The sequence below is a fragment of the Monodelphis domestica genome, chromosome 1 (assembly GCF_027887165.1).
Source record: "Monodelphis domestica isolate mMonDom1 chromosome 1, mMonDom1.pri, whole genome shotgun sequence".
Lineage (NCBI taxonomy): Eukaryota > Metazoa > Chordata > Mammalia > Didelphimorphia > Didelphidae > Monodelphis > Monodelphis domestica.
In genome coordinates this window covers 282,312,725-282,335,870 of record NC_077227.1, presented here as the reverse complement: position 1 = coordinate 282,335,870, position 23,146 = coordinate 282,312,725, and the positions used below count along the sequence as shown (strand labels likewise).

The 23,146-nt window shown below is 38.4% G+C and overlaps 1 pseudogene; it reads right to left on the bottom strand.

The window, feature by feature from the left end:
* Positions 1-7,931: 7,931 nt before the first annotated feature.
* On the bottom strand, positions 7,932-16,721 carry LOC100028606 (zinc finger and BTB domain-containing protein 44-like; annotated as a pseudogene).
* Between the last annotated feature and the right edge of the window lie 6,425 nt (positions 16,722-23,146).

The following is a 23,146-nucleotide window of genomic DNA, read 5'->3' as shown; positions in this document are numbered from 1 at the left end:
TTGGTAATTATGTTGATCAGAGTTTCTAAATCTTTTAAAAACATTTCTCTTTATGATATTATTGCCATTAAATGAATTGTTCTCAGTTCATTCTTCCTCAGTTCTTCCCAGTCTTCCCCAGTTTCTCTGAAACCATCCCCTTCACCATTTCTTACAGCAAAATTGGATCCTATGGCCTTAGTTCTGCTCATTCTTTCCTCTGAGTTCTTTACAGTGATTGGGGTTGAATGGTTTGTGGAGGGGTTGATTGGTGGTTTTTAGTGTTTTGGCATGTGGATTTGGAACCTGATTACACTGAAGTCAGATCTAGAAAATGTTCTCCATGCCATCTTTAGCACCCACATCATAGGGTCACCATCACTAAACTGGACAATCCTTCCAATTCTGCTTTCTCTGGCTTATAATAATATATTATTTTCTATTTTAAAGGCACTAGGTAACTACAGTGAGTAAATGGTGTGTAAAGGAAGGGTAAATACCACCAATCGTGATGGAAGAAAAGACGAAGAACTTGACTAACTTGAACTTCTTAGCAAAACGGTCTCATACTGACTCCTGGTTACTATCAACTCTGAATTGTATACAAATAAATATTTTTATTATAGGTATTCAGGCCCAGCTTAGAAGGAATGATTTTTTTCAAGTAATCATTTTTTCCCTGTTTTTCCCATTTGTTTTGCTGTTTGGTGTCTTTGAAAAGATGGTGAAAAACAACACCACAGCAATCATTATAGTGATGAGCAGTTGTAGCTAGGTAAAAAGATGCCCCAAAACCCTTTGTTCATAATCCTAGTAACAACCCTTGTTGGGGCAACAGTAGGTGCAATATGCCTCTGTAAGTCATACAACCAAGGGAGAACCACTACCACGGGAGTAGAAGAGGAGGAGGAAGTAGATAAATGGGCCTCCAGAAAACCACCATAACTTCCATGGGAGGAGCTCTATCCAGAATAGGTTGAGCCTTCTTCTTAACATAAGGTTAAACTTCTTAGAACCTTTTAGGAGGTTAAAAAAAAAGAATTATAAAAATATATATTTAATTCAGTTTAATAAATTTAAGTTTGAAAATAGATAATACTAATACTATGATTAATATAGTAGGGCAAATTGTTGGAAAAAATAGCCATCCAGAATATGGGTATGCCTGGGAAGTTAGCAAAAAGCCACTAAGTAAAATCAAAATGGGTTGAATTTAGTAAATATTGTGTGCCTACTATGCTTCTTTTTGAGCCACTTGGATCTACTCAGAGATTATTGACTGCTACTTTATTTAAAATTTTTAAATTTCATAGCAAATTTCCACATACATTTTCCTAAATTAAGTGTTCCAAATAATCTCTCTCCCTTCTTCCCTCCCTGCTCCCAGAACTGTGCAAGTAATTCAATCTGGGTTATACATGTATTATCACATAAAATTTATTTCCACAGTAAAGAGTCTAGATATGCCCTTTATCCCTGACTGCAGAGCAAATACTAAGCAAACACAAATTCGGCAAAAGTAATGTGTTCAAAAGACTCCTAAACTGGTAGAAAATCGACCTATTCTGCATCATTTTAACCTTTTAGCTCACTGAATGCAATGGAATTTGGAATTGGAAAATCTAGGTCCAAATCCATTTTAGCTAGGTTTCTGACTTTGGAGTTATCCTTGACTCCTCATTCTCTGCTACCCTCTATGTCTTTCCAGTTGCCAAGTGTAATAGTTAATAATAAAGGGGTATATTTGGTGGTTGATGATAACTAACAGATCAAGTAGTTATCTTCTTTTGCCTACCCTCCCTTCCTCTCATTTCCTCCCTCTTTCCCAGCCTCCCTCTCTCTTCAGCCTCTTCAGCTTTGATTTTTCTTCCTACTAAATCATTCAGGGTGAGCTATGGTGTTTCAAATGAAAATACGTTTTCTCTTCTTTATCTTAAGCAAGGGGTTTATTTGGGTAAGACAGGAAAAGATAGAGAATGGAGGTAAGAGGGTTGGGGATCTCCTTATGCTGCAAGTTGGTGAATGTTGAGAGAAATGTTTGATAGGTCTGGCAGTTCAGTCACTATCATAAACAGAGCAAGCCAAAGAGATGTCTCTGAACTATTGTCCTTCCTTTTCTGCCTTTAAAGTCACCAGGCCACCTTCAGCTTGATTTCCAAAGTCCAAGAGAGAAATCATCTCCTTCTTCCCTGGTATAAGACAACCGGCATCAGTCAGGTAACCAGAATTCAGAATTCAGTTGGTTTGGCTCCAAACTGCCTTTCCCAGTAACATTCCAAATCAGAATCTTCATTTGACTGACAGGTCACCACTCAGCCACAGCTTCTTCCTTTTGCATGCTTTCCCAATTCCTCTCTTTCACAACCCTCTATGTCCTTCCAGTTGCCAAGTCAGGTGAATTCTCTTTACACTACTTTCTACATAGCTTCCTTCTCTCCACTCAATGGCCACTATTCAAGATCAGGCCTTGTACTACTATAATAGTCTGTCTGTTTCTCTCTTTCTTCTAGACAAATAGGACAAAGGTAGTCAAACTCTACCTCAGAGTGGGGTCCTTGGGAGTCCTCAAACCAGGATTCCTCAAGCTCAGGGGTCCAGAGATCCCTAACAATGTTTCCTGAGATGTGAGAGAGGGAACTGAATATTTAACTATCTGAACCTCAAAGGTGGGAGGAGGGGTGTGTGGAAGTGTCTAACCTATGGAGATAGAGATGTAGAGATCAGCTCAGAACCCTAAGGCAAGACCAAGCAGGGCTGACCATCTCATCCAAAAGTGTAGCAAGAATAGAACCTGGTTCACAAAGCCCTAACTAGGAAACAAATAAATAGAGACAAGTAAATCAAAGAAAATGCCAACTACTAATGGATTTTCTACTGTAAAGATTAAAATTAATATCCAATACTCCAAGTATTATATTTAATACTATTTATTAAATTCAACTTGAAGCAAAAAGAAAGTGAAAACTAGAGAAATGGAGTGAGCTGCTGTCCCGCCTCCACATGGATTCAGAGAGTGTGTGCCCACCCAGAACCGAAACTAAATAGTTTAAAAAAAAAAAACAACGTAATGACACACATACACAAAAGGGGAAAGGGAAATGCAGTCCCCAGGGTTCAAGATTCCAATCAATACACTACAAAGAATACCTAGGAGACATGAAATAGGAGGTAACAAAATAATAAAAGCTTCTGAGGAAATAATTAGAAGGAAAATAAATAGTTTAGAACAGACAGTGGTAAAGCATGCTTCCTAAAAACAAAATCAAAATTACCATGACTTCTTTGAAGGTGGTGGCAGTCTATTGCATATGGTTATACTCAGAATTCCTTAGAATGCCTAAACCAAATCTCACTTTCTGGGCCAGCTTGATGCCAACTTTATCATCTCCTTCCTACTGTCCCACTCTCCCCTATCTTTAAATACCCTCTGTAGATTTGGAGTCAGGTGAGCCACATTCAAAGGCTCACCTAATTATTAATATGTGAATTGGGGCAAGTCACTTATCCTCATTCTAACTAAGTTTTTTCATCTGTAAAATGAGATTGAGCTAGATGATCTCCAAAGCATCTTCCAACTCTGAATTCTCTGGCTAATGAAATATTATTTCCTATTTTAAAGGCACTAGGTAACTGATGTGAGTAAATAGAGGGCCAAGCAAGGGAGCATATGACCAAAGGTGAGAGAAAAAATGATAAAGAACATGACTAACTTGAACTACTTGACAATATTGTCTAATACTGACCCCTGGTTGCCATTGTTGCCAACAAAGAAATATTTGCTGTAGGTATTCAGGTCCAGCTTAGAAAGGATGATTCTTTCAAGTAGTCATTTTTTTCTCTTCTTTTTCCCATTTGCTTTGCAGTTTGGTATAACCAAATATTTGTTATGTGTCAGAAGATAGGAAAATGGTCCAAGCTGCTACAGTCACAATCATGGCAACCACTGTTCTTGGTGCAGAAGTGGGTGGGTTGTATCTTTGGAAAGTCTATCAGCACTGGAGAAGCACTACTAGCAAAGGAGTTGAGGATGAGGAGGAAGAAACTGATAACTGGCCTCATTGAAAATGCCATCCCTGTTATCATGTTGGTTATTCCTAATGTCTTACAAAAGTGGAAGGAATTCACAGGAAGCATGAATGTGGTGATTGTGCCTGAGAGGGAGGAGTTGAAACAATGTCCAGTCCTTGGAATTGACTGAAATTGGGTGAGTGACAAAGCTGTCAGAGCCAGACATAGGCTCCTGGCTACATTGAAAGAGATAATCTTTTATGTCTTGTGCTTTTCAGTAGGACAGTGAATTAATGAAAAAGCATTTATTAAGCACTGTAAGGGCAGCTAGGTAGCATCCTGGATAGAGTGACCTGGAGTCCAAAGGACCTGGGTTCAAATCTGCCCTCAGACACTTCCTAGTTGTAATTCTGGGCAAGTTACTTATGCCCAATTGCCCAGTCTTTACCACTCTTCTGTCCTAGAATCGATACTAAGAGGATAAGGATTATGGAAAAAAAATTAAGCACTACCTTAAATAATAAAGACACAAAGAGAAAAAGGAGATAGGCCCCGCTTTCCAGGGGCTCATGTTCTAATTTAAGCAGATAGCACAAAAGAGAGCTCAGCTATAGGGCAAAGGGAAAGGCCCTGGAGTCCTCAGCATACATTAGGGAATCAGATGGCAATATCTGGGAGTCTGAAGGGTGTCATGGTGGCAGTGCAGCTGGGAAAGCAGATGATCAAATTCTAAAGCTTCTTTCCTCTTTCTTTTTCAAGAACTAGTGAGTGGAGATCCCTTTGTGGTCAAGTTGCAGTTTGAGCCATCTGGACGGCCGGAATCCCCAAAGGATTATTATCTGATGATTAAAGACAACCAAGAGAGAATCCTACATCCGGTGAATTTGGGACTTTTGGGTTCATCTGCCTCTGGTCCCCAAATGAAGTCATATGTGAACAAGAGCAATGTGGAATTGTGGCCTTTTCCCTAGGAATGTCAACATAGCTGACAATATTGTCTCCAGTAATTTCCAGATCTCTCATGGAGTTGCAAAGTCCTTTGTAAGAAATTCTCCCCTATCCCATGTTCACTTCACTTAAGTGGGAGGCTTCTCTTAAGTCCACTCCAGGGGAAGAATTCCTTAATGCAATTAGATTACAATGCAACCCTGAATGTAGATTCTAAATTATCACTCTATTGCAAATATTAATGACATGTAAACAAGTCTTCATCAATGATACATGTAAAACCCAGTTGAATTGCTCATTGACTACTGGAGAGGAAGGGACGAATGGAGGGAAAGAATACAAATCATGTAACCATGGAAAAATATTATAAATTAATTAAATAAATAAACTTAAAAAATAAAATGAAATGAACACATACTGAATTTAAAAAAAAAAAAAGAAGTATCCCTGAAGGCTCTTTTCCTTCAGGAAGGGAAAAATGGACAGTTTTTCTTTATACTGTCCTCTTCCTCACATCCTTTTCATCTGTTTCTTCTTAGAGTAATCCTGAAAGTATGTTGAGTCTTAAATTTTGTTTTCTAAAAGAACCTCCAGATTATTTAGAGTATTCTGAGTGGTGTGTCTTTTGGGGTTAGAGTTTTCATGCATTCTTTGACTGAGAGTTTGAGTCTGGGTAACAATATTTCCTTCTTAGTTTTTGTGGTACAACCCTCCATAAATCACTTCAAGTCTTCCTGAAAGGTGGGACAAATATTTGTGTCGACCATGGATTTTCTCAGAACAGAATTCCTGTTAGAAAATGATAGAGAATCTTAGTGAATGAGAAAAATAAAGATCCTAGGGCTACAATATTCCCCAGATGAAAGAACATTGCTTTTTTCCCCAAGATACTAGGGTATAATTACTTCATGGACTCCTATACTTAAGATGTTGGAGTTCAAATTCCACCTCTATTTGAAGCATAAATTCCCCTTGTGATATCTCCATCATGCAGTCTTCATCTTCGCTGAGAAGACATGCATAAGTTCATGAAGTAATCTATTATATTTCAGAACAATGCCAATCATGGGCCAAATCTTTCCCCATGTGGCTTCTACCCATTAGTTAGGGGTCTGTCCCCCAGTGTAAGAGTTTAAATGGTTGGTAGATATAAATTGTAGTGATATAAGAGTGGATGAGTAAATTGTGACCGCAGAAAATATGTTTTCACTACAGTGTTTTGTTTTAAATCAAATATAAGGTGGTCGCCAGGGAAATATTCCCAATTATGAATATACCCAAGTCAACTGGGTTTTATAGGGATTTTTAATTAATTAATACAATGAGGAATTAAAGAAGGAAAGAGTAAGAAAGGAATAGTATGAAGGGCCCTAAGCCAACATGGCCTAGACCTGAGTCTTAAAAGAGAGATCAGTCAGTCCTTAATCACTCACCACAAGATCTGTCCAAGCAAGGATTCTAGTGACACCAGGCCAGCTCCATCTCATCTGACTTCACCAGCTCAATCAATCTGAAATGTTCCCAAGAGAGTCTCGAGAGAGACCCTTCAAGGCAGCCTTTCCCAACTGACTGTCTCTAGAGAGAGCTTCTCGTCTCCTTTTAAAGGGCATTTTCTCCTGTCACCTCCCCTAAGTTCTTCCATCTACCAATCACAGTAGACGTTTTCCAAAGGACAACCCATTCTGAATTCACACCTGAGTAGATTAATCCTTTTAGTAATCCACACCTGAGTAGGCTAGAATCTCTGAGTAAGTTTCTCATCTCTTTGTCCCATGTAAGTTCACAAGTTGCCTGCCCTTTATAGGTACTTAGCACCCCTTTGTATTATATCAAAAAATAGGCATGGCTTAAGAACTTTTTTGTCTTACTATAAGTATGGGTTTAAGTACTTTTCATTGTTCAGCAAAGAGTTTACAACTTTATCTTCCCCTAGGGCATGCTTAAGTATGGTGAAGTAGAGTTCTTCACATTTTTGATCTAAGTAGAGTTCTCACTGTCCAAATGGGGAATGGTCCCAATAGGGAATTGTCCCAATGAAAAATTCCCCAATGGGGAATTTTTTAACATTCACAAGTCTGAGAAATTTCAAGATTCACACCAGGCTAAGCAATCATAAGCCTTTTCCAAGAAGAGATTGTTCTCTGCATGGTGCTCTGAAAAAGTAATTTAAAAAAAGAAAACTCAGGGTGAAACTGTTAATCTTATACTACATACCCCATAGCTTCTCACCTTTCTTCTCAAAATATCAAAGACTATTAAAATTTTTTTTAATTCTTCTAGTGTTTTCTCCCATTCACCCAACATTTACAGTTCTTAGGCAATGAGGATAAAAAGACCTTGAAAAACAACCTGTCCCTACTCTTAAGGAGTTCTTCTCACTGGCCTATGTAGCTCCCCCATTTGAATGAAGTCAGGAAGTTATCTGGACCCACATACTAGAAGGATAGTAATAATTATGTCTGAAATTTCACAGCATATTAAAGTTCACAGAATATTTAATGTGATTATCTTATTTTTTTCTCACAATCTTGTGCTGTGAGGAAGGTACTTCCAGTGTCATCTCCATGTTATAGATGAGACAAGTGGCTTGCCAATGGTCGCCTACCTAGTAAATGTCAGGCAGGATTTGAATCCAAGTCTTCCTGGTCCCAAGTCTATTTCTCTTTCCATGATCCCATATTGACTCTAGGCACACTGAATGGCAGTTTAATACCTGCTTTAGGTGAATCAATCAGGGATTCTTTGTGGGTTAGCGCTCAGAATAGAAGCTAAATGGTCAGATCCTTCATTCATTCCTCTGTATTGTCTTTGATCTCAGACATAAAAGAGAAAATCTAGAATCCTGGCACAAAAGCGTTCTACATATCAGTGATGAATGTTTTGGGAATAGGGACCTCATTTCAGGAAGAACGTAGGTCCCCACAAGTACCAGAAACACTTCCCCATTGAGATGAAGAACCATAACTCCCATGATGTGTTGCTCCTGCCATGCCATTTCAAATTACTATGACAACAACTTGAAGCAACATCTGGCTGAAGAGTGTGAAGCCTCCATTGGCTCCTAGTAGGGACTCCGCTTGCTGGAAGATCAACCAAATCAGAAGAACATCTATAAGAGAAAAGACAAAAGTGAGTTAGTGGATAGCTTCAAAAGAGCAAGAACTACATATCTACAAATACCTTTAGGGCATTGCCTTTCCTAAACATGTGAATTAAAGGAATATCTTGCTTAAGAACAGCATGGAGACTAGTGCCACTGGGTCATAGAGAATGTCTGGAGTGGAATGGGAAGGGGGGTTATATATAACTCCCCTGGAGTCTGCAGGGGAGGGACCTTATTTGGGGTGATGCTGAGAGCTCTTTTTTGGAATATTCTTTTAAAGATTATGGAATTCCTTTTCAGGGAGCACTTATTTAATCTTTAAGACAGTAAGTCTTGAGAAGTAAGAAGGTGGCAGAGATTATTCTTTCCATTAAACAATACCTGCTGTGATAGAAAAATTCTTGTGAATATAGTATCTGAACCTGTTTCTAAGGAAGAAGGCCATATAGTAATGAACCATAATTTCCTACATTGCATAGACTACTTTTTTGCCCAAATCAGATTTGGAATAGGGTGTGAATGTGGACATAAATTACTGTTTAGAATGGATAAACTAGGGGAATGGTTGGCTGGCATCTTCCCAGTCTGAAAAATCCCCTGCAGAATGAAGATAAGCTTTTAAGAAATTTGCTTTAAAATTTTATCAATCTCTATTGTTTTATATCATCTTGATTTATAAATCTATCTCATTTCCCTCCCCTACCTAGAGAGCTGCCCCTTTTAAGAAAGATTTTTTTAAAAGAGAAGAATTTATAGAAGCAGTTTTAGTAAAATTAACCAACACACTGCCCTGGGTCTCACTCCCCTTTTGCCACCTTGTCTAACCTCTGGTTGACACAATGTCCCAAAATGCTAGCTTTGTGCCTTTTCTCTTGGCAGAATTGATGGCTGGACTGAAGGTGGTACAGTACTATAAAAGAGGGGGTGGTACTCCCTCATGAAGCTGGAGAGTCACTGGTGCCAACATATTTTGGACTCCATGAAACCCAAGCATCTGGTGGATCAATGCTCAGTTAACTATAATATCGTGAAAATCTGCTCAGAAAATATAAGAATAACTTGCTAGAGGAACTAGCAGGATGAGCTTCTCTCCTAGAAGATGAAGATTGAGTGAACTGGGGAGGAAGGTGCTTTCTTTTATGTTCCCTCCAAGTTGCCCCATTTGGGACAGCATTAAACGTGAGTTTCCTGTATTAAACTCAGAAAAATTTATCTCTGCCTTTCATGAGCCCTCTTGGTGTGGCTAGGCAGAATGTCCTAAGGATGGCATAAGGTTTTAGATTACTAGTTGGGGAAGTTCAATTTGTCTTTTCCTTGCTCTTCTTTTAGAGGACAAAAAATGCTTTTCTTTCCCTCTTCTTACGTCCTGAAGACAAGAAATAAGAAAATGAAGGACACCTTTCCAGAAGGCCTTGAATTATTAATCCATTTATTTCCTATCTGATTCCTTTGGTCCTTATACAAAGGGGACTGTTTCCAGATTTAGTTGATAGAGAACTAACATCTTTTTCTGAGGGACAATATTCATTGTCTCAATTTCAGCCTTGAAACCAAGCAGTCCATTCTGAATAAATCTTAGGAGACCCGTCAGTGTGTCAGCACTCAAAATCGTAACTTCTCATCAACTTATTCCACTCTGATGCTGGAAAAGAGTTCTTTTGGGGCCAGAAGATTTTCATTTGGGAGAACAGAGAGGAGGGATGGGAGTCATGGCTATGGCTCCTTGCAGACATCAGGAAATAACCTAATAACTTGCTCTGCTTTTCTTATCCTGCTCTTCCCTGTGTACATTACCCAGTCAGGTTGATGATGAAGCCCTTTTCTGGTAAAGAGATTTCCCCCTTTCAGGATCAAGGTGAAGTTTCTGCGTCACTCCTCCTCCTTCACACCCCCCCCATCACTGACATCTTTTTAACCCCTGACTTATTTCCAAAGGTACTGATGAGAGTGTACAAACTGAAGTCATTAATGATTATATATCTTTCTGAAATACTAGGATAGCTTGTCGTGTGCTTTGGTGGCTTCCAGCAGACTTAGAAAGGAAATATGTGACCAACATCCAAAAGAATGTATGATTTTGTAGCATTGATGAATAAATTTCTAAATTTAAAGCTAACAGATCCTAGATTTCTTAAGTTTAAAAAAAAAGTTTATAGAACACATTTTTGAGGGGGGTGTGAAATCCAGTCCCACAGACATTCACCACACCTGCCTGTGCGAGTATACACACAGTCAGATACTGCTTTAATAGCATCATCCCATCCCTCCTTCAGTATCTCACACTTCCCTGGACATCTGCATCACAAACTCAAATGCATGTTCAGCCAGTCACTTCCAGGGGCTTGAATGGGAAAGCCTTGAAAAGGACTATAGCACCCATCAACCCTGCGCACTAGTGTGGTTACTCAAAGAGGTTACTCAGGTTCTTGTTATCACCCTGCTCTCTTAGACCTGGGAGTGGAGAAGGAAGGGATTGGGGCAGGAGAGATACCCAAAGTGATCGTGTTCCTCTCCTCTTCGCCACAGGGAGAAAGAAAAGCTGGCTCTTTCTCCTCTCCAAACTCTTTTCTTTTTTTTTCTTTTTTCCCATCTGAATAAGTTTATTTAGTCACTTTAGAACATTATTCCTTGGTTAAAATAATCACATTATTTCCCTCCCTCCCCTCCACCCACTATTCCTGCAGCCAACATGAAATTTCACTGGGTATTCTTGTGTCCTTGATCAGAACCTATTTCCATGTTGTTGTTTACACTAGGATGTTCATTTAGAGTCTACATCCCCAACCATATCCCTTCAACCCATGTGTTCAAGCAGTTGTTTTTCTTTCATGTTTTTACTCCTGCGATGTTTCCTCTGGATACGGAGAGTGTTCTTTCTCGTAGATCCCTCTAAATTGTTCATGATCATTGCATTGCCACTAATGGAGAAGTCCATTGTATCTGATTGTACCACAGTGTATCAGTCTCTGTGTATAATGTTCTACTGGTTCTGCTCCTCTCACTTTGCATCAATTCCTGGAGGTTGTTCCAGTCTCCATGGAATTTCTCCACTTTATTATTCCTTTGAGCACAATAGTATTCCATCACCAACATATACCAAAATTTGTTCAGCCATTTCCCGATTGAAGGGCATCCCCTCATTTTCCAATTTTTTGCAACCACAAAGAGTGCAGTTATGAATATTTTTGTGCATGTCTTTTTCCTTATTATCTCTTTGGGGTACAAACCCAGCAGTGCTATGGCTGGATCAAAGAGCAGACAGTCTTTTATCGCCCTTTGGGCATAGTTCCAAATTGCCTTCCAGAATGGTTGGATCAATTCACAACTCCACCAGCAATGAATTAATGTCCCAACTTTGCCACATCCCCTCCAGCATTCATTACTTTCCTTTGCGGTCATGTTAGCCAATCTGCTAGGTGTGAGGTGATACCTCAGAGTTGTTTTGATTTGCATTTCTCTGATTATAAGAGATTTAGAACACTTTTTCATGTGCTTATTAATAGTTTTGATATCTTTAACTGAAAATTGCCTATTCATGTCCCTTGCCCATTTATCAACTGGAGAATGACTTGATTTTTTGTACAACTGGTTTAGTTCTTTATAAATTTGAGTAATTAGACCTTTATCAGAGGTTTTTATAATGAAGATTATTTACCAATTTGTTGCTTCCCTTCTAATTTTGGATGCATTAGTTTTGTTTATACAAAAACTTTTTAATTTGATGTAATCAAAATTATTGATTTTACATTTTGTGGTTTTTTTTCTAGCTCTTGCTTGGTTTTAAAGTCTTCCCATTCCCAAAGATCTGACAATTATACTATTCTGTGTTCGTCTAATATGCTTATAGTTTCCTTCTTTATATTCAGGTCATTCACCCATTCTGAGTTTATCTTGGTGTAGGGTGAGAGATAGTGATCCAAACCTAATCTCTCCAATACTATCTTCCAATTTTCCCAACAGTTTTTATAAAAAAGTTGGTTTTGATACCAAAAACTGGGATCGTTGGGTTTATCATAAACTGTCTTGATAAAGTCATTTACCCCAAATCCATTCCTCTTCTCTGTCTCTTAGTCAGTACCAAATTGTTTTGATAACCACTGCTTTATAGTATAGTTTGAGATCTGGAACTGCAAGTCCTCCTTCCTTTGCATTTTTTTTTTCATGATTTCCCTGGATATCCTTGATCTTTTGTTCTTCAAAATGAATTTTGCTATGTTTTTTTCTAATTCAGTAAAAAAGTTTTTTGGTAGTTCAATGGGTATGGCACTAAATAAGTAGATTAATTCAGGTAGGATGGTCATTTTTATTATATTAGCTCATGGTACCCTTGAGCAAACAATGTTTTTCCAATTGTTTAGATTTAGTTTTAATTGTGTGGAGAGTGTTTTGCAGTTGTGTTTGTATAGTTCCTGTGTTTCTCAGAAGATAGATTTCTAAGTATTTTATTTTGTCTAGGGTGATTTTAAATGGAATTTCTCTTTCCAATTCTTGCTGCTGAAATGGGTTGGAGATATATATAGAAATGCTGAAGACTTACGTGGGTTTATTTTGTATCCTGCAACTTTGCTAAAATTTTTGATTATTTTGACTAGCTTTTTGGTTGATTCTCTAGGATTCTTTAAGTATACCAACATATCATCCACAAAGAGTGATAGCTTGGTCTCCTCATTAGCAATTCTAACACCTACAATTTCTTTTTCTTCTCTAATTGCTACTGCTAGTGTTTCTAGTACAATGTTAAATAATAGAGGTGATAATGGGCATCATTGTTTCACTCCTGATCTTATTGGGAAGATTTCTAGTTTATCCCCATTGCAGATGATGTTTGCTGGTGGTTTCAGATATATACTGTTTATTATTTTTATGAAAGGCCCTTCTATACCTATACTTTCTAGTGTTTTCAATAGTAATGGGCTTTGTATTTTATCAAAGGCTTTTTCTCCATCTATTGAGATAATCATGTGATTTTTGTCAGTTTGCTTGTTAATATGGTCAATTATGTGGATGGTTTTCCTAATATTGAACCACGCTTGCATTCCTGGTATGAATCCTACCTGGTCATAGTGAATAACCCTCGTGATTACTTGTTGGAGTCTTTTCACTCATATCTTATTTAAGATTTTTGCATCTATATTCATTAAGGAGATTGGTCTATAGTTTTCTTTCTTTGCTTTTGACCTGCCTGGCTTTGGAATCACTACCATGTTTGTGTCATAAAATGAATTTGGTAGAACTCCTTCTTTGCTTATTCTGTCAAATAGTTTGCATAATATTGGGATTAGTTGTTCTTTAAGTATTTGATAGAATTCATTTGTGAATCCATCTGGACCTGGGCATTTTTTCTTAGGGAGTTCTTTGATGGCTTGTTCAATTTCTTTTTTCTGATATGGGGTTGTTTAGATAATTTATTTCTTCCTCTTTTAGGCTTGGCAATTTATATTTTTGTAAGTATTTATCCATATCACCTAGATTGCCATATTTTTTGCCATATAATTGGGCATAGTAATTTTTAATGATTGCCTTAATTTCCTCTTCATTTGAGGTGAGGTCTCCCTTTTCATCTTGCATACTGTCATTTTGTTTTTTTCTTTACTTTTTTTTAATTAGACTGACTAGTATTTTGTCTATTTTATTTGTTTTTTCAAAGTACCAGCTTTTAGTCTTCTTCATTAAATCAATAGTTCTTTGACTTTCAATTTTATTAATTTCTCCTTTGAGTTTTAGGATCTCTAATTTACTCTTCATCTGAGGATTTTTAATTTGTTCGCTTTCTAGCTTTTTAATTTGCATGCCCAATTCATTTACCTCTGCCCTTTCTAATTTGTTAATGTATGAACTCAAGGACATAAATTTCCCCCTGAGTACTGCTTTAGCTGCTTCCCATAGGTTTTGAAAGGACGTCTCATCATTGTAATTTTCGTCAATGAAATTATTGTTTCTACAATTTGTTCTTTAACTAACTGGTTTTGGAGAATCATATTGTTTTATTTTCAATTAATTTTTGATTTACCTCTCCATGTACCCTTACTAATTATTATTTTCATTGCTTTATGATCTGAGAAGGTTGCATTTATAATTTCTCCTCTTTTGCACTTGTTTGCAATGTTTTTATGCCCTAATACATGGTCAATTTTTGTGAATGAAAACCCCAATTGATAAATGATCAAAGGATATGAATAGGCCATTTTTGGATGAAGAAATTAAAGCTATCAATAATCATATGAAAAAATTTCCTAAATCCCTCCTGATTTGAAAAATGCAAATTAAAATAACTCCAAGGTTACTACCTTACTATCATATTGGCCAATGTGACAGTAAAGGAAAATAATAAATGTTGGAAGGAATGTGGCAAAATTGGGACACTAATATATTTCTAGTGGAGTTCTAAATTGATTTGACCATTCTGTATGGCAATTTGGTGCCCAAAGGGCACTAAAAGAATACATACCTTTTGATCCAATAATACTACTACTAGGTCTGGATACCAAAGAGACTTTTTATAAATGTTTGTAGAAAAATATTCATAGCTATGCTTCTTGTGTTAGTAAAGAATTAGAAAATAAAGGGGTGTCCCTCAATTGGGGAATGGCTGAACAAATTCTGGTATATTATGGTCATGGGATTAGTACTAGTGTGCTGTAAGAAATGATGAACCAGATGATTTCAGAAAGTACTGGACAGACTTACATGAACTGATGCAGAGTGAAATAAGCAGAAACAGGAGAACATTATACATAGTAAGTGAAATATTGTGGGATACATAAATGTAATAGACTTTGCTACTAAGAACAATATAATGATCCAGGACAATTCTGAGTGACCTAGGAAAAAGGAACTCTGCTCCAGCCAATCTGCTTTACTCTCATTATCCATAATCTATTTCATTAACTTGGTAATTAATCAGAGCTTTCTGGCATCTCCTGTGTCTTATACCACTATCTTTGTATTCTCTCTAACTTCTGGAACAGTGCATGGCACATAGACCTTCTGAGTTAAAATTCTCATTTAATTTAATTTAATTTAATACTAATTGTATAACTTTGGGCAAATCACTTCCTACCTCCTCATATGAAAAATGAGGCTAACTAGACAAAACATACTGAAAAGAACTTCAGAAATCTACATTGATGGTCCATAAGAAAGATTTTGTTTTAAGTCTCATTAAAGACACTGGATTTTTTTCAGTCATGCTTGAACCTCAATGTTCCTTCCTTTCTACTCTCCACCACTATTCCATTGGAAGCCTCTCATTTGTACTTTCTTTAAAAATATCACATTAGTAACAAATACAACCTGGTCAATAAGAAAAGATAAAACCCCACAAATCCCCAATACTATGTGCCAATGAAGGCTATTGTCAACAACTACAGTATTATTGTGCAAAAATACAAAAGACTTTATACCTAGAGAGGAAGGCTGGGGACTGATGAGATGATCCTCCTGATCTGGGTCACTTCCTGGCACTGTCTGCTCATCTCTCAGGGAACTCTGAGATGCACTGGCAGGCTGGGGCACTTCCTCCTGAACTTCCTCAAAATGAACCTTCCCACTTTGACCCGTCCATCTTCTTCAGTAGCCAGGCGCTAATTATCCTTAGAACTCTCATGGGTGATATCATCAAGCTTTCTTCTAGCTGCCTCAGATGGCCTCCTGGGATTTTCTACCCAGTTTGCCTTCTCTGACTGAAGTCTTTGATCAATTCCAAATGGACTTGTGTCCAGAGAAAAGACCAGGAAGAGTCAACAGGTTGGTTTCTAGGCTCTGAATAGGAAACTGAAGAATTTAGAACTTGTCTGTGCTCTACACTTAAGGGGACTTTGAGCAGACATAACTAGGCTGCTTTAGTGCTTTCTCCGGACTCTCAGCAAACAGAGACAGTCCTTTCTACCACACTGCATTATGAAGACACTGGAGAGAGACTGCCATCTCAAGAGGAAAAGTGGAAGTTAGACCTGCTTTCTTGCCCAGCCTCTGGTCCCTTTTCTTGTTGGTTGTATTACATAAAATGCTTGATTTCATGAACTCTGAGCAGGTGCTGGCAACACTAATATCTGCATAGAGTTGGCTGCCGCCAGGACATGAATAATATTTTTTGTATAAGCACTCCAAAAGAGGTATCCATTGACTGTCTCTTGCTGTCATCCTCTGCTGGGCCAACAAGTTTGGTGCCAAAGAAACCCCAGCAAAAAGCTATCGTTACCACCTTGTGAGCCCGAAAGATTTTGTCCTAGACACGAAGAGGGCTATCCCAGAAATGCCCATCATTGCGAAGCATCTTTAACTTTGCAAGCATCTCCTGGCTGTGGGAAGGGGAACTCTGAGTCCACGTTTTCACACCCATCTTTTCCTTCTGTGAATCTTGAAATTTCTCGGACTTGTGAATGTTAAAAGATTCTCAGACTCTACCTTAGAACATTTGGTTAAGACCATTCCCCATTTTAAACAATGAAGCTACTTAGATCTAAAATGTGAGAACTCTACTTAGATCAGAAATGGGAAGACCTCTACTCCACCCATACTTAAGACTGCTTTAGGGAAGAAAACTCCTTGCAGAACAATGAAAAGTACTTAAACCCATACTTAAGCCATGCCTATTTTTAGAATTATTACAAAGGAGTGCTAAGTACCTATAAAGGTCAGGCAACTTGTGAACTTAAAAGAAGCAAAGAGGAAAAAACTTACACAGAGATTCTAACCTACTCAGGTGTGGATTACTAAAAGGATTAATCTACTCAGGTGTGAATTCAGAATGGGCTGTCCTTTGGAAAACATCTACTGTGATTGGTAGATGGAAGAACTTAGGGGAGGTAACATAGGAGAAAACCCGCTATATAAGAAAAAGGATAGACTGTTGGGAAAGATCTCTGGAGCTATACAGGCTCTTGAGAGACAATCTCTAAGGAGGTCTCTCAAGGGAGGCTGACTCTGGCTGGAACTCCCTCTGGGGAGACTCTGTCCCCCTGAATCCTCGCTTGAACAGATCTTATGGTGAGTGATTAGGACTGACTGATCTTTTTTTTTAGGGCTTAGGCCTGGGTTGGCCAGGGCTGCCTGGGCCGGCCTATTCTTTTCTCATTTATTTCCTTTCTCTCTCTCTCTCTCTCTCTCTCTCTCTCTCTCTCTCTCTCTCTCTCTCTCTCTCTCTCTCTCTCTCTCTTTCTTTGATTCTTCATTGTATTATTAATTAAAAATCTCTATAAAACCCACTTGACTCTGGTATATTCATAATTGGGAATATTTACCTGGCGACCACCTTACATATTTGATTTAAAACAAGATACTGTGGTGAAAACATTTCCTGCAGTCACAATTTACTCACCCACTCTTATATCTACTACAATTTATATCTTCAACCATTCTAACTCTTACAGTTTATGGCTCCCACTCTTTTAAATGCCATACTTCCTCTTCCACAGATGTTCTTCACTGATGCAGATGAAGCAGACATGTCCAGTGGAGGAAAGTGAGGATGCGAGTACTGGGGCCTGAGGGAATTGGTTCTTCCCCTCTGCTTCCTCTTCCTCTTCCCCACCCAAGGGAGGTGGCCTTAGGGGCAGCCACTACAGCCCCACACGAAGCAGGAAGAGCGTTCAGCTGGCTCACTCTCCCTCTCTCTTCTCCGGGACTTTGGCGGAGGGGACCCTATTTCGTGCTTCTCAGCCTAGAGCCATGGAGAGCTGGGAGGAAAGAAGGCGAGAGAGTGAGCAAACCACCCTAGCTCCACCTCCCACCTCTAGGTGGTCCAGGCTGTGGCTGGAAAGGGAATGAGAGAGGTGGGGCTCATGCACTTTAGCTTGAGGCCATTGGGGGAAGTTGGCAGTTGTGGAGGTGCCTCAAGTTCTCCCAGAGGGCAGGACCTGGCTGTTACTGCTCTGTTTTAAAGCATCTAAATTCTTAAAGGAAAAGTTAAATAAGTCACCGGAGGAAATCGACAAAAGCTAAGGAGGTGAATAGGATGTTAGAAAAGTTAGATATGGTAGACTTCTGGGGACTATGGAATGGGAATAGAAAGGAGTATACCAATATCTAAGCTATGTTCCATGTCTTCTCAAAAATTCACCATATTTTAGGACATAGCACAAATAAATACATAAAAGTGTAAATATTAATGGCCTGTTTTTCGGATCATAATACAATCACAATACATTAAATAAAGAGACTTTGAAGCACAGGTTAAAAATTAATTGAAAACCAAACGAATCTTAATGCACAACTCCAACAAAAATTATTAAAAGAATACCATTATTAAAGATAATGACAACTAGATTTTGTGGGATGAGATTCAGTGTGTAATTCTTTCCTTTCTTCCTCCTTCCCTCTTCCTTCCTTCCTTCTCTCCCTTTCCCCCATCTCCCCCTTCTTTCTTTATGACTGAGAATATAAGATCAGTGTTCAATAATGTTTGGAAAATAATATTCTATGGAAAAATAATAGAAAAGATAAAATTACTTTTTTTTTGCTTCCATTTTCTCTACCAAGGGAAATAATCTTTGCCCAAGAAGTACATAATTTAAATAGATTATCAGGGATTTGAAACCCAAGGGTGGTGATCCCAGGTAGAGGACTTTAGGACCTTGGGCAAATGTAAGACCCATCAGAAAGGAATTATAGGATCCTAAATCTAGAGTTGGAAGGGATGTCAAAAGCTAATAAAAACCCTCATTTTGCAGATGAGGAAACTGCAAGAAGTTATTTAAATAGGGTGCCTCAGGTTATACAGGTATCAAGTAGAAGTTCTGAGATTTTAACCTACTTCCTCGAACTACAAAGCAGGCACACTCTCTAGGGGGAAGAGTAGGTCCTTAATTGCTTTTGTGAGTTTTCTGCATTTTCTTCAGCATGAAATAAAAGCTGTCCTCTACTTCCCTTCTAATTTTGGTTGCATTTGGTTTTGTTTGTTCAAAACCTTTTTAATTTAATATAATCAAAATTATTCATGTTATAGCTAGTAATATTATCTGTCTCTTCCTTGGTCTTAAATTATTTCCTTTCTCATAGAGCTGACTAGGTATACTATTCTATTTTCACCAATTTACTTGTAATTTTCCTTCTTGTATTTAATTCATGGTAAGGGTTTTAAAAAATAGATTTATTAGACTATGAGAGAGCATTCCAGGAATTGATGCATAGTGAAAGGAGCAGAACCAGGAGAACATTGTACACAGAGTCTGAAACACTACAGTACAATTGAATGTAATGAACTTCTCTACTAGTTGCAATGCAATGATCCAGAACTATTCGGAGGGACATATGAGAAAGAACTCTATCCACATCCAGAGAAAGAACTGTGGGAGTAGAAACATAGAAGAAAAACAACTTCTTGATTACATTGGTTGGTGGGACTATGACTGGGAAAGAAGACTCTAAAGGATCACCCTAGTGCAAATATTAATAATATGGAAATGGGTCTTGATCAGTGGCACATGTTAAACCCAATGGAATTATGGATCAGATATGGGAAGGGGCTGGGGGGAGGGAAGGAAAAGAACATGAGTCTTGTAACCATGGGAAAATATTCTAAATCATCTAATTAAATAAAAATTTTAAAATAATAAAATAAATAAATAAAAAGAATACTGCTGTACTGTAAGAAATGATAAACCAATTAATTTTTTATAATTTGGAAAGATGGGGGAAATTGTCATTAAATGTAGAAAGTAATAGGGATAGAGAATTAGTGTAAAGAAGGGAGGAAAGAGCACTACCTCTGGAATCAGAGAACCAGGATTCAAATCAGTATTCACCTTTTTCTGATGATTCCTAACTGTGTGGTCTTAGGCAAGTCACTTAAACTTTTTGGGATTCATATTTCAAGAACGAGTAGTCCCTAGATCACTCCTGAGGTTCCTTCTAGCTCTAGCTCTGAAACCTTGTGATTAGCAAATTAATTAATCAAAATTTCCTTTTCAGTTATTTCCAGATCACTGTCAAAATACTCCTAACTTATTTAGTAAAAAGATCAGGGCACTAATTCAGTGTGTTATGAAACATGTGAAGTTTCAAAGGAGGAGTGCATTCCAAGCCAAAGATCCATAGGGAGAAATGGACAGGTTTTGTTTTGTTTTGTTTTTGTTTTGGTTTGGTTTGGTTTGGTTTTTTTTTAACCCAGTGTTAAGGCTTGGGGCAAACTTGGGTTAGTCAAAAGATGAGGAGAGCTGCTACAACTGAGCAGAGTCTCTCTCCTGGACTTGCTATCCATCAGTGGGTCCACAGGGATGGGCTGCCTTCCATCACCTTGACTGCTTGAATAGAATTCATCTCTGGCATAATCAAAGGTATTTATCCTCTCTATTTTACAGATGAAGAACTTGAGATTCAGAGAGGTTATTTGATTTGCCAAACAGGAAAACATCAGAGAGAAAACATCAAAGTTAGAATCTAAAGTCAGGTCTTATTTTAAATCCAATGCTTTAGCATAGAATTTGAAATTGAATGGTTATCCATTAATTGGAAAATGACTAAGTTGTGGCATAAGATTGTAATGGATGACTATTGGGTATATGAAATGACATGCAAGGTAATTTTGGAAAAATCTGGAAAAGAATACATGAATTGATGCAACGTGACATGAGCAGAAACAGAATATTGTACACACTGACAGCAATATGTTTTTTTTTTTTTAAACCCTTACCTTCCGTCTTGGAGTCAATACTGTGTATTGGCTCCAAGGCAGAAGAGTGGTAAGGGCTAGGCAATGGGGGTCAAGTGACTTGCCCAGGGTCACACAGCTGGGAAGTGGCTGAAGCCAGATTTGAACCTAGGACCTCCCGTCTCTAGGACTGGTTCTCAATCCACTGAGCTACCCAGCTGCCCCCAGCAATATGTTTTGACAAACAATTGTGAATGACTTGGTTTTTCTCAGCAATGCAGTGATCTAAGACAATCCCAGAGACTCATGGAAAATGCCATCCTGCCCTCCTAGAAAGAACTGACAGAGTCTGAATACATAGAATACTTCACTTTCTTTCTGCTTCTTCTTTTCCATTTAAAACCTCTTCCTCAAAATTGCTAATATGGAAAATGGTTACATGGTTGCACAGAAAAAAAAAGTCTAGATCTAATTGCTTACCTTTTCTGGGAGGGGGAAAGGTAGGAGGAAGGGAAATGAGTAGGAAGGAGAGAATTTGTAACTCAAAACTTTTTCTTAAAGGGTTATTTTTAAAAATGTATGTGTTATTAGGGGGAAATAAAACCTATTGTTCAATCTGAAAGGGCTGAGTCTGGGACTTTCCTGGGGACAGGGGCAGAATTGGGGTCTCCAGATTTCAAGTTACCTTCTACAAAAGGGGTGTGTGAAAAATTCTGTCTGCCAGACATAAACCTCAGAGGGAGCAATCTGCGGGGTATCTTAGCTTCTCTGCTTATAGAACAACATGGTGTAGATTTAGCTGCCAGTGAGGCTTATTAGATCCAAGCTGTCCTATAGAGAGGGAACCTCTTATTCTCAGAGATGCTTGGGCTGAAGAGTTTAGGTTACTGCTGCATCTTGAGGCAGATATTTACCAGCAAAGTGTTGGTAAAGTTTTCAGAGTTGAATAGAAATGCTCACTTTGGTAGACAAGCAGAGATTCAGCTTTAGATGAACATAGGACAGAGAAATTCAAAGGGAGATAGCAGAACTGGCAAGTCAGCAGAGATTAGATTAGGCAGAAATGTGAAGTCATTTAGAAGTAAAGAAGAATGTGCATATGTTGCCATCTGGCGGCGAGAGATTGAAGAGTTGGTTTTAAATACAGTTTCTGAAACTGACTCCCAGATTGGATCAGCCCAGTGACTTTAGGGATCTGGGACTCTGAAAATCCCATAGCTCGAGGTAGAGGGATGAGCAGGAATGCTCCCCTCAGAACTCTAATTCAGACCTGAGGCCCAACAAGAAAATATGGGAGACCTTAGAGATATGGACATACAAGAGAGAGAATCAATTAGGCACTGGAATCAAGACATAGATAGGACTCAGGAAGCTAAATAAGAAAGAAACAAGAGCCCAACCAATTTCTTGAACCGGCTGGGAGATTTGGTGAACAGATATTTTAGACTGGATGTGAATCATCCCGTGAGGCAGGAATTCCTAAAGATCTGTTTTGTAACCAATTTCTGACCAGATAGTAGCAAAAGACTTCAAAGGACAAATGATCAATGGTTGAATAAACCTTTGATGAGTTATTAAAACAATTATTAAACAGTTATTAAAATATGAGTGATATTAGCAAGAAGGAACTGACCAGAGTCATTGTTGTGGGGGTGAAGAGGTGCACCCCTAGGGTTTGGGAAGGATACCTTTTGCAAGAATGCAAGACTCCAAAACTTAGCTTAAAAATAAAAAGAGAAATTTATTAATTTAGAGAGTAATGTTGAGAATGGCCAGGAGGATGGTACAGATGGAACAGCAAGATGGAAGGCTGCTCCCAGAGCCCATCAATTCTGGGGATTTTATACTCTTGTAATAAATGCTGTGTCATAGTGTAGACGTGACTCTAGAGTGGTAGCCACTCAGGCATTCGGTGGGCTGGGCTGGGGTCTGCCTGGAGACATAGGGAATGACCCTCATAAAAGATTCCTTAGTTTTAGGGAACAGACAGATGTCTGAGATATAGCCTGATAGAATTGAAGTATAGCCTGGAGGTGCATCTCTCTGTCCATCTTAAATCTAAAGGAGGATCAAAGGAGGACAATAATCTCAGGGTCCTATAGGGGTCATTGGATGTTTTAGACTTCCTAGCCTAACATCCTAACATCACAAGGATGTAAGGGAGCAAAGCAATTTCCTTGATAATAGTTTGCCCAAGTCTCTGGGGGTGCAATGCCCATGATATCTCCCCTCTCTCCAAATATGTACGGGAAAAGGGGCTATGGTCTCAGTATTCTCTAGCTTCTTCAGAGCTGAGAATGGTTGTAGAGCTGTCCCTGCCTATTGTTAATAGAGAGAGAGACGTATTGACTGTAGGCAATGTCCAGGGCTTCAGTCTGGTATGGTTGCAGAGGTTGCAGAGGTTGCAGTGGCATCTCGGTGACTCCCATGAGTGCTTTCACCCTAGAGGCAACTAGAAAGATAACAAGGTTACAAATACAAGGTCCACATATCAGGATGCCCCCAATTATCAGGATGAT